The sequence below is a fragment of the Artibeus jamaicensis genome, unplaced genomic scaffold (assembly GCF_021234435.1).
Source record: "Artibeus jamaicensis isolate MK-2021 breed Jamaican fruit bat unplaced genomic scaffold, CSHL_Jam_final scaffold_916, whole genome shotgun sequence".
Classification (NCBI taxonomy): domain Eukaryota; kingdom Metazoa; phylum Chordata; class Mammalia; order Chiroptera; family Phyllostomidae; genus Artibeus; species Artibeus jamaicensis.
This window is the reverse complement of record NW_026522059.1, coordinates 42,328,105-42,338,419: the sequence shown is the minus strand read 5'-3', so window position 1 is coordinate 42,338,419 and position 10,315 is coordinate 42,328,105. Positions and strand designations below refer to the sequence as shown.

Below are 10,315 nucleotides of genomic sequence, written 5' to 3'. Positions count from 1 at the left end.
TTCCGTCTTGGGGCAGTGAAAGGGGAGGAACACCCTCTCGTTTCTTCTTACTTCTTCCTCTTCTCCATGGCCCTCACTTACAACTTAATCAAAAATACTGTCCTTACAGAGAACATCAAAATTCTAGATCCAAGAAAAAGTAAAGATTGTACTTGAACTATGACTGTAGTGTATCCCTGCTAGTGCCTTCCTAAGCATTGTTTTACATTACTATCATGGTATGAAATGCTAGAATTTCAGTCAAAAGGGAATTATGTACTCTATCAGACACACGGACACACGGGGTGGGGGGGCACTGAGCCATGCCCTCCGCGTTCTTATTGACACAGAAGCACGTTGTCTCTTCAGGAAGATGACGGCCACCGAGTGACTCATACTTTTTCTGGGAAAACTTTCCACCTCTGTCACTCTTCTGGTGAGTGACAGTCCATTGATAAGGCTAAATTGAATGGTTAGTACTCAGTTTGGAGCCTAAATCCTGATCTTGGTTTGCAAGTGAATGGGAGGGAGCACTCGCCTGGAGACAGAGCTGGTTACCAAGGAAGAGCAGGAGGGATTTCCACTGTCACCTGCCACAAGGGACTGTGACTGTGAAGGATTAGACAGAAATGCAGCCCTACTCAGCAGCAGCAGCAGCAGCAGCGGCCAGTGGGGGGGGGGCAGGTTAGGGGTCACATTAATGCTGGAACTCTGGAATTCTGGAAGGGTTTTGTTGTTATTTTCCTCAGGGATCCCAACCAGATAATAAATATTTCCACTAAAAAGAACTTGAAATGAGTATTAGTTCCAAGATATCTAGACAGTTAATAAGAGAAGAAGGTCCCCATAAAAGCAGACTGTAGACCCAGGTCAAAGGGCATTTGGCTTGTAAAGATCACAGAGAGCCAAGTAAACAGACAAGGCTACTCCTGGGATAATAAGTAACGACGAAATCCAATATGGGCATCACACAGGTTACAGATTATGCTCTGTTAAGAGATTCCTAAAAGTCACTGTTGAGCATTTACAAATATAAAATCTAAGAATTTACTACAAATAGTAGTAAAAACCCTAATGAAACATAGAGAGAAGTTGTAGCTTTGTGTTCAAAATAATGTTCATGATTATGTTTCTATCATGTGAGTTATTATCCGCAGGTCCAATGCTTTTATTTCCTGAAGAAGCAGAGTCCTGGTAAAGTCCCAGGAATATGGTCAGGTTCAAGGAGAAGTGGGTGTATGTGAATAGGGTTAGTCCTCTGTGGGCTGTACCATGTGAGACCAGGAAGATGACCCAAGAAGCAGATTCATGGGGAAGAATTTCAAATAAAAAGGTAAGTAGACCATCCAACCAATTTATTTGTTAGAGAGAGCTAGATAAACAATTGGATCTAGGAATGAGGCAAAGGTGCAGAATCTAGGAAAATGGATGAAAGCAAATGGACTCCAAGTAGTGGCTGCCTGGGGGACCCTGAGGAACCCCCTGAACCTGAGAAAGCAGCCACAGCCCTGTTACGGAGGACCATCAGTGTCAAGCACTGCTGGTGGGAGGAGAGGCACCGCTGACCTGAAAATTATGGAGTGTTTCCAGAAACTAGGGTTGGGCAACTGACCTCCAACAAGGCAACAGCGATTTTTTAAAAAAAGTTTTCTTCACTTACAGTTGTCCCCATTTTCCTGCCACCACTTTCCCCTGCCCCAGCCGCCTCCCACCCTCAATCTTTTCCCCCTTTGGCCCTTCATACATGTTCCTTGATGACCCTTCCCCTTCTTTCCCTCATTATCCTCTTTTCCCTCCTCTCTGGTTACCGTCAGTTTGTTCTTTATTTCATGTCTCTGGTTCTATTTTTTTTCTTGTTTGTTTTGTTGATTAGGTTCCACTTATAGGTGAGATCATATGGTATTTGTCTTTCACCACCTGGCTTATTTCACTCAGCATAATGCTTTCCAGTTCCATTCATGCTGTCGAAAAGGGTAGGAGCTCCTTCTTTCTTTCTGCTGCATAGTATTCCACTGTGTAAATGTACCACCGTTTTTTTTATCCTCTCATTTACTGATGGGCACCTAGGTTGCTCCAGCACTTGGTTATTGTAAATTGTGCTGCTATGAACACAGGGGTATGTAGGTTCTTTTGAGTTGGTGTTTCAAGGTTCTTAGGCTATAATCCCAGCAACAGTGATTGACTATTTCTCACAACCCTGTTGGGTTCCAATGTGGGAGTTTCCTCTGTTGACTGTGGGTGGCTTGGCTGGGGCTGAAATGTCCAAGCTGGCCTCACTCATATGTCTGGGAGTTGGTGCTGGCTGTTGAGCAGGCAAGCCTGGCTCTCCTCCATGTGGCCTCTTATCCTCCAGCAGGCTAAACCCAGCTTCTTCACAAGGTACTGGCTTTAGGCTCCCAAGAGAACAAGAGCAGAATCTGCAAAATCTTTTAAGAACTGGGCTTTGTAATCGACGGGATGTGTCTTTCCTTATTATTCTTTTATTGGTTAAAGAAACATACAGAAGCAGACCACATTCAAGGAAGATAGAGAAATGGGCTCTACCTTCTGATGGGAAGAGAAGCAGCAGAGCATTGTAAAGGACTGTGGGCTCGGGGGAATACAACTTATTGGGGACCATCATTATAATAAGCTAATGCATAGAGGATTTGTTTCAATAGGCTTATTTCTTTGCTGGATATACAGTATGTTACACAGATAGTCCCAATTCTTTCTTCTTGTTTTTTTTGATATCACATAAGTTTTCCAAAATGCATTCAGTAAGTATTTATTAGGCACCTATTGTATTCTTGTCATTGTGCTGGGTGCTGGGAATATGATGATACTAAGGCCCATCACTGTCTTTAAGGAATATTCTCTTTTCTTACCTATAAAATCACAGGAAGAGTACACAAGTGAGGGAGGAAGGGGGAGAAAGACAACAGGACAGAGTGTGGTAGGAAGGATGGCAGTGAAAAGCCTGTGACATGGTAAGGTAGGTTGGAAAGGAAACAGGATTACATTTTTACAGATTTTCAAAAACTCCTTGTAAGGGAGGATTTTGTTCTTCCAGACACAACAATTTTTCTTTTCAATTCCCAGGAATAATTGACGTAAAAGAAAGAAAAGGTCAGTGCTGGGAGGTCTTGGTTCTAGTGGGAAAGAGTTTAATGTTCTGATGTATCTCCTGGGACGACTTAGAACTATGATAAACCACATGTGGAGCACCCATGTCATTTGACAAACTCAGAGTTCGTGCCAAACCAGTCCACCCAAGCAACTGTGCCTTAGGCCTGCACTCCAGGAGCAATCTCAGACGCAGGTGCAGCCATGGTTGTTTCTGAGGAGGGTGGCGAGGGAAGAGCCTCCTGCTCTGGCAAATCTCATTGGTGCAAACGTGCCATCTGTCACTTGTCTGGCCCACATCATCCGGTCAAGTATGCCAGCATGCGTGAAATACAGAAAACAGAGCCCAGTTCTGTTCACTCCTTTGTGAAGCAGATACGGCTGGCAGGGTGCCACCCACTCAACTATGGACCACCAGGCAAATCTCACAGTCTCTCAAATCTCATGCCTTATGTTGTGTAAAGAAGTCTCAGAAAATGTACTGTCAGCTGGCACATTGGATGTCTAAGTGGGTTTATTATTTTTTATGATATTCAAACTTCAATTATAATAATCTAAATAACTTTGTGATTCCCTAAGACTTAATTGTGGAAATATTAAAATTTCTGGACTTCCTTTGGGAATTCTCCCAATATTTTTCAGAGCCAATGGAGAACAAATACCTTCATTATAGGTGCTCAGACTGTCTATTGTACTGAATTATTTGAGAAGTACCCAGCACATTTCTTGATTGACATATGCTCTCACGTGCCCTGATCTGATGTCAAGATGGGTTTGAGTGGGTGCCCATCTCCTATGAAATAGTGACTGCACTTTCCACAGCCTTTCAGAACATCTGCCAGTGCTACCCAAACAAATCCTGGTCTAATTAGGCCGTTCTAATGTAAATGTTTAATAGAGACATGGGATTCTTGTCTGATTACTTTGCTGCTACAGGAAAACAGGACCTAATTTCACATTAAGCCTGAAATTAGTAAATAGGCCTCTTTTGTTAGGGTAAACAAAACCCCTTGCATTTTGATTATGACTTGTATTCAGAATTGAAATTAAATAAGCTAGAAAATCATAACTTTACTTTTGGGTGGCACACTGAGTCAATCTCATGCACACTGTTCAAAAAGTAAATTTAAATCACAATGTACTCTAGTTGACTTAATGAGAGAGCCGTAACTGTGTCTGTTTGGATTGGGACCTCTTACTCCTTCCAGCTTACTTATTTATACTTGCTTGTTTATTGATTTATTTAGATGCACTTGTGGGTAATGTGAGTGGATACTAGATAACCTACGTATTTTATTTATTTAAGAGATCAATGTTGTAAATAATATACCCTGATATTCATCTTCATGGGGCCTCCCCATATGGAACAAAAAGACCCTCCATCTCTTATTTTCACATAAGAGAAGTTTGGCCACATTAGTTTCTCCAAGTTCTTGAACATTTATCATAGGTGCTGCTATAAGGACTGTTTTTGATGACCAGAGAAGCTCTCTTCTCAAGTCTCTGGGGGTTGCAGCCTGCGGGTGGAGCAGGGTGGCTGTCCAGTTCCGCAGTGCTGCCTGGTAATCACCACGAGGAACCGACCGAGGTACAGTGGGTGGGAGAGATGGATATAGAGAGAACACCAAGAACTGAGAGATTCGTGTTGTACGTTGAAATTTCCAAGAATTACGTCACAACAGAGTTTCTGTTCTAGGTGACAATGATAGTGATTGTGATACTACAGCCACTGAGAAATGTAGGGGCAGTGACCAAGAGGTCCACAGGTGACAGGAAAAATGAGGAGTTAAAAGTGGTATTATTTTACGATATGATCTTCAAACCTGGGAGGCTTTGGAGAACAGAGAAAGAATAATTTAAAAGTGAGAAGGAGGGTATGTGCTCCACCTCTGAGTGGAACAGCACCACAATGGTGGGAGACAAGCAGTCATTTCTTGAAAGTATTACAAGGAAAGTGGTATCATCAGGGGAGCCCCAGGCTTCTGTTCTACAAAGAAGGTAAACAAGATTTATGAATAAGGCTGAGAATATGGAAGAGTTTACTGATGTCTGATGGTGAGTTCTGAAGGGCACAAAGGAAGGATTTCTGGAATTGGAGATGGAGAGAAGTGAGAGAATGAGAAAGAAAAGGGACAGTGTGGAGTCATACGGGGACTGGAGACTGGAGGATGGATGAGGGGTTACTGGGAGTCCAGGGCTTCTAGTCATGACTGGTAAAGAGGTAAAAAAGGCATAACCTGTGTAATGAGTTTAGTTCCCATGGATAATCAAGGCAGAGTTGTGTACTGACAGATTTTAAAAAGGTGCCTTTCAGGAGCTTCCTCTGTGTTCACGTTGAGGGGGTACAAGATCTAAAGAAGGAGGGCCTGACCCACTTGTAATTTTTGTTGATGAAGAAGAAAATGTGTATCTTCTATCTTGATCCCTATAGTTGGAAGGGAAACTTCTGGGGAATCCAGATGTACTCCACACAACCAGAACTTTCTATGACTGATGATGAGGATTGAAGTCTTAGGTAGGTATGGCTTTGTGTCCTGTGCCCTGGTTCATTTAAGACTCTGCAATACTATGTTATACAGCTAGAACTGTCCAGGATTTGAGTTATTCTTTGAATTCACAGGTGCATAGAATACTTAAAGTGTGAAGAATCTAAGGAAACTTTACAGTTAGGATACTTTCTTTGACCATACCATATTTTGAACTCATCTCTTTCTTTGTAGGAAGGATTCATACATATGAAGGTTAAGAGATATACAAGGACATAAAAATTGTGAAGAATTAGGTGGAAAATTTTATGTATCTTACATTTTAAATAATAGCTTTATTGACATATAATGCACATACCAAAAAAATTCAGCCATCGAAAGTATAAAATTTGTTCATTAGTGCATATGATGTGTAGTAATATTTAAAATAATAAAGAGCTATGCAGTGATCAACATTACCTACTATTAGGACATTTTCATCAATGCCAAAGTCAGCTGTTAATCTTATCAGGAATACCTTGTATTGTGATAAGTTGTTTTTCTTTTCTTACTTTCAAGGTTTTTTTCTCTTCTTGGTTTGGATAGTTTGATTATGATGTGTCTATGTATGGATTTCTTTAAGATTATTCTCTTATGAGTTCATTAACCTGATTAAATTTATAGATAAAAGTATTTACCAAATTTGCAATACTTTTAGCCACTATATTTTCAATTATTGCTTTCTGGCCTTTCCCACCTCTCTTTCTCATTTTGGTACTCCCATTGTGCATATGTTGGAATGCTCTGTTCCTTCTTTTTTAAATTATTTTTTTAATGTCCTTTAATACAGACTGGGTGCTTAATATAGACTAGGTCTATATTAAAGTTTACTTGGTTCTTTCTTTGACAGCTTGCACATGCCCTTGAGACTCTTGAAAAACTTCTCATTTCAATTATTATACATTTCTACTCTAGTATTGCTATTTGTTTACTTTTTAAAAATAATTTCTATGCCTTTATTGATGTTTTCTATCTCGTGAGACATCATTCTCATACTTCCTTATAATTCTTTAGAAATAGCTCCCTTTAGTCTTTAACCAAATTTTTAATAGCTGCTATATTTATTTGTCTAATAAGTCTAACATTTGGGTGTCCTAGCAGAATATTTTGTTGACTGCATTTTCCCCCACCCCCTTCCCTTGTATAAGGGCTATAGTTTCTTGTTTCTTTGCATGTATTATAATATTCTTTTAAAAACTTGGCATTTGAAATAACATGTGGCAGTTCTGGAAATGTGACCCCTCTCTTACCAATTGCTTTTTGTTACCATTGTTGGTTTAGTGACTCTTGGTTAGTTCTGCAGTGTTTGTCATCTCTGTGCTTGGTTGACTTAGTGGCCAGCTAATGATTGAACAGGAAAGCCCTTAAAAGCTTTGACCCAGTAAGTTTCCTTTGTCAAGGGAATTTGTGTGTGTTAGAGAATACCTTAAATGACAGTTTGTAACTGTGCCTTAGCTTTCACTCCTATTTTTAAAGGGCCTCAAGATCAGCCACACTGGAGATATTAGAGTTTCTCATGTCCTTTCTTGATGTACACACAGCTTTACACATGCATGTGGCTTTCCAAACTCTCATGAACATGTAAGAGCTTTTCAAAGACCTCTAAAGACATTTCTTTTTTAAATGTTATTTTAATTGTTGTTCAAGTATAGTTTTCTGTCTTTTATTCCCATCCCAGCCCACACATTCATCCCTCTTCACCTCCCTCCCATTTCCACCTCCCTAGTTTTTGTCCACGTGTCCATTATATTTATTCCTGTAAACCCTACCACTTTCCCTCTGAAATTCCCTCCCCTCTCCCCTCTGGTCACTGTCAGCCTGTTCTCTACTTCAGTGAGGACATTTCATTTTTAAGACTTCTTTTATGGTTTTAGCCCATCCCCTTTTATTTTTAATTTTGAGCTATAATTTTAAAAGAATTTTTGTCTAATAAAATATAAAAATATGTTTTTCTTTTGGAGTTTTCCCCCACACAGAAGCCATTCAAATAATGTGTTGATGTTATTGTAGACATATTTAATTACGCCAAGTATGTATTGATGATTAAAATCATTTAAATATTAGCTTTTTACTTATTTGTCTCTACTGATAAGTCTTTAGAGGCAGAACTATATCTTGTTTACCATTTTATTCACAGTAAGCTAGCACTGTGGTTGACACATAGAATTCGGTCAGTAAACACATCAAGGCAAATTTGAGGACAGGACAATTTATTTAAGTAAACATGAATGACTGTCTCTTTAAGAAATGTCTAAATATCCTAATTCTATCATGCTTAGTGATAACAATGAGAAAAAACAGCCTTTGTCATTTCTATAAAATAAATCTCAACTAAAATATGTGATATTTCAAACCAGTACTCACATACCCTTTATATTTTAGCATCCATTGTTATTATAATATACTCCTGTGCACCTTGGAAGTATCGACCACAGCTGACCAAGAAGAAATGACTTCTTAGTCAGCTGTGATCGATTTAAAACCATCAACTGTCAGAGGACTAAATGTTTATGGGACTCATCTGTCACTAATCTTGTGTACAAACATTTCTTGTTGCCTTTGTCAAGAACATGTCTTGCGGCTTCAGGTATAAATGTTTTAAAATTTGCATTTTATGCTTTGCCATTCTTCAAATAAAAAATACTGTGTGACAAACAATAATGCATTTTTGTTACAGCACATGGCACATGTCTGATGATGTTCTGCAAATGAAATAAATGGGCTTTCCAGATCGTCTTTGTAAAACCCCAATTTTACTTTTTTGCTGATTCAGAATATGTGTCTGTGTTATGTTCATGATGGATGTCAAAAACCTTACAAAACAGCCTGTGTATGAACCTCAAGAAAAGAGTGATGTAAAGTTTCGTACTTTTCTTCTAATCAAGTGACTGCTTAAACTTTAGGGGGAATCTGAACGGGGATTTGCATGGAAGGCATTTCTCATGATGAAAAACTCTGGAACTCTGGGAAGACATACTTTCTTTGGTGCTAATATATTTGAAAGATATTTTTGAGTCTAGGTTTAGATTGATGGAAAATAAATATACACATATATATAATATCAAGAAGCTAAATATCTCATTTAGATTCATAGCAGAATAATCTGTCCTATCTTAGTGGAAACAGCATGGAAAAAACTGTTTTCTAAATGTTCTTCACTCCCTTAAAACCTTCTAGACTTTAAAATTAAAGTCATAGAATTTCTTTAATATGACCCAAATTCAGTGTTTTCAATAAATTTTGTGAAGTATAAGCTGGAATGTCTTCCTAATGTACTGGGGATATGATACTTGGATCTCGAGAGTGTAAAATGAGAGAAGAAATTAAAGTGTAGAGTGGGTACTTTGCTCCATCAAAAGGAAAGCATACTATTAGCAGTAATATGTTTAATTTCTTTCTGGATAAAACTTTATACCATTATCAAAGCAGACCATGACTTAATAGCATTCAAAATAGATGGTTATTTACATTGGGAAAATAAACAGTTGTTTAACCTCATTAAATAAACAATTGGTTGCCCTGGCCAGGTTGCTCAGCTGGTTGGAATGTCATCCTATACACAAGATTTCAGGTTCAATTCCCTGTCAGCGCACATGCCTAGATTATGGGTTCAATCCCCAGTCGAGGTACATACAAAAGGCAACTGGTCAATGTTTCTCTCTTACACCCATGTTTCTCTGTCTCTCCCTTCTTCTCTCTAAAAATCAATGAACATATCCTTGGGTGAGTGTTTAAAAAGTTTGGTTGCTGGTTTATTTAATTTTTCAGTTGATTGTGATGACATTATATAATCCAAGCATGATTATCTAAGTCACTGGGAAAATATTCACTAGGAAAGTCACTAGGAAAGAAAAAAAAAGTTAATGTTCAAAGCCTTCATTTACCAAGTGATACCATGGATGTGAAGGAACATGCCTTGGATAGGGCACTGATTTACTTCTTTTTTTTCCAGCTCCCTTATTTAGTGGCTTCTGTGCTGAAGGTTCAAGTTAGCAGCAAAGAGTAGTGAGACACAAAGACTTGGCTGCTATCTAGGTGTATAATATCGGGCAAGTCACTCAACCTCCATACTCTTAGTTTATCTATTAAATAATAATAGTGGTTGCCTCCCAGAGTGGGTATGAGGGTTAAATGAAATAATATTTGTCAAATACTGTGAAAAGTATCTGGTATACAAGTTATGTGATAAGTTATATGTGTTTTTCAAATTTATTATTAGTAAATAATTTTACTAGATACAACATTTTAGAGGTTTTAAGAATGATTTATTAGTTATAATTGATAAATATCTTTATGTATTATTTTTATTTCAATCACTTGTTCATTGTTGATTTAGAAAGTAAATACTTTTTTTTTTAGCTCTTCTGAGTCTTTTTCAGAATGGAAGCATCTGGGACATTTTCACCAAATTACTCATCAGAGGGTCCATTAGCATTAGTTGAACTAATGGCTACTTGCATCATTAACTTAAATCAACTAATGGGCAACAGCAATTTCCTCAGCCATTTTTTTAAGGGTGAGGTTTTTTTCTGGCTTGGACACTTTTTTGGACTAGTCGAGTCACAGAGGATTTCTTTCTCTCCTTATATATTTAAAAATCTTCATAAATACTTACACATTTTTTTTTCACTAGATTCAGTGCACACCTTTTAAAAGCCTCAAAGTCACTGCTCAGAAGACAAAACAGAGAAAACTGATTGCCAGTG

The 10,315-nt window shown here is 38.4% G+C and overlaps 1 long non-coding RNA gene across 1 annotated transcript; it reads left to right on the top strand.

Annotated features, from left to right (window-relative positions):
• The first annotated feature begins 963 nt into the window (after positions 1–963).
• LOC128626703 (uncharacterized) lies at positions 964–8,636 on the top strand. Its single transcript, XR_008390741.1, has 3 exons — positions 964–1,312; positions 5,516–5,599; positions 8,287–8,636. It is a non-coding gene; the product is annotated as an uncharacterized LOC128626703 (long non-coding RNA).
• Positions 8,637–10,315: the final 1,679 nt, after the last annotated feature.